The following is a 2,034-nucleotide window of genomic DNA, read 5'->3' as shown; positions in this document are numbered from 1 at the left end:
GTATATACACAAAGCCAGTCTGGTATTGAGTGATCTGAGGGACCTGCAACAGCTGCCAAGTAGGACAATTCAGTCATCAGTGTGTGTGTGTGTGTGTGTCTTGCGGTGACCACAGTGGGAGATCACTCTGAGCCGAGCAAACACCTCAGCTGGCCGGAGGCCCTCACACACAATCACACACACACACAACACAGCACTTTGCTTCCTCTCTTCATCTAATCCCTCCTATGTCCAGTTGGCTTCATCCCTCCATCTGTCCATCAACACTGCATACAGGTGGCTGTCCTCACTCTTTCTACCCTGTATCACTCGATCCCTCCATCCCACTTTTTCATTTTTCCTACACCTTGATTCCGTTCTCTGCCTCTCTTCTTCCCGACAACATCAAAATAAAAATTAGAAAGGGAGGGGAGGGCAAAACCATGGAAATTAAGGAGGTGGTGTGTGAGCAGACACAAGAGGAGCACGATGAGAGCCTAAAACACAAAGAGCCCCACACACACCCTAAGCGCCCACACACACAGACACACACACAAAAATTTACGCAAGATGTGGACGAGCTGTGACTCGACCGAAGAAGCTGCCAAAAACCTTTCGCTCACCTATTCTTTCACTCCCTTACACTTTCCCTACTCGATTTCCTCCCTCTATCCTTCCATCCTCCCCTCTTTTAATCCCTCCATCTTCCCCTCCCAGGTGGGAAGCACTCAGCGCCGTCTCTTTAATTGTATTCATCCGACAAGGCCAATCGATAGAGGACATATTTAATACAAATTTATGACTATCAGCCATCAGCGATAAAAAGCCTTTTTTTTCTCCTTCCAAGATAGCTCTTGCTTGTGGTGAAAGAGAGAAAGGGGGAGGAGGAGGAGGAGGAGGAAGAGGAAATACAAGCCATCCTGCTTTTAACACAAACAGCCTCCCACAGTCTCACTGTCCGACCTTGGAGAGATACGGTTTAAGCTGTAGGAAAAAACATGAGAATTCAAGATTTTTTTTCCTTCTTCTTCCTTTTTCCTTTTCAGAAAAAGCTTTAACTTCAAGAGGGTCTCGGGTGTATTTGGGAGTTTTTTGGGATTTTTTTTTTGTAAAGGCATTTGATTTTTAGTGCACAGTTCACAAGAGGATTTCAGAATGGACTCCGGCGCAGCAGCAATTTTTGGCAGGCACAATAAATAATTATATCGACGGGTTATTTTCAGATTTGAGTGTGATAAACTGCTCCTCCACTGGGGGAAATTACAAAAACAGAAGCCGAGTGTGTCATTAAGATAGCAACATGATATACTTTACATTCTCAGGGTTGAATAAGTTGCGTTTTAAAAAGGCCATTTCTGGCTATTTCCACAAATTGCTGCCTCGCAAACTCGTGAAAGAGGACGAGTCGTGCGTTTGTGGAGAGTTCAATATTACATTGCCTATCAAAGTTTCAAGGTTTGCCCACTGTTCTGTTACTTTCAGAGACAAACAGCAAAAAGGAGTGTTGCAATGAGATAAAGCACGAAGACAAACTCCCCTTCAGCACTCCTTCACAGCCCTGTCTACTTAACAAACACTGTAGGCTTGATTCATTAGCGCTGCAGTCACTACACCCCGAGAGCCCTATCGATCCCCCCCAGACGTTTTCTACAGGCTTTTGGGAAAAAAAGACGAGCAGAGAAAGATGGAGAAACCGAGGAAGGGCAGAAGAAGAAGGGAAAAAAAGCCAAAGAGACAGGCTGAATATATGGCTCTGTTAATACGGAGCGAGCAGCAGTTTACCTGCCTCTTTAAATTCATTCTAGTGTGCGAGGCGACTGTGACGGCTCCCGGACAGAAAAGCCCCCCACTCGTCGCCAAAGGAAATCTTTCTCTCTCCAAGAGAAACAAGGTGTGCATGAGCTGGAACTGAAGTCAGAGGATGGAGAGATTTTGTGGGGTTTGTGTGAAACCACCAGTCACATACATTGGAAACGCAGCGAGGGTTAGTATTTTGGGGGGGTTGACTCATCCTCAGTGAGAGAAAGTTTGACCCTGGTTCACACCCCCAAAACC

At 45.8% G+C, this 2,034-nt stretch overlaps 1 protein-coding gene across 1 annotated transcript in view; it reads right to left on the bottom strand.

The window, feature by feature from the left end:
- The window catches only part of LOC102212099 (B-cell lymphoma/leukemia 11A-like), a 52,214-nt gene that overhangs the window by 16,394 nt on the left and 33,786 nt on the right, over nucleotides 1-2,034 (bottom strand). The window lies entirely within an intron of this gene.

The sequence above is a fragment of the Pundamilia nyererei genome, unplaced genomic scaffold, assembly GCF_000239375.1.
Source record: "Pundamilia nyererei isolate P.nyererei 1_Seehausen unplaced genomic scaffold, PunNye1.0 scaffold00168, whole genome shotgun sequence".
Classification (NCBI taxonomy): domain Eukaryota; kingdom Metazoa; phylum Chordata; class Actinopteri; order Cichliformes; family Cichlidae; genus Pundamilia; species Pundamilia nyererei.
This window is presented reverse-complemented; position numbering and strand designations above follow the sequence as displayed.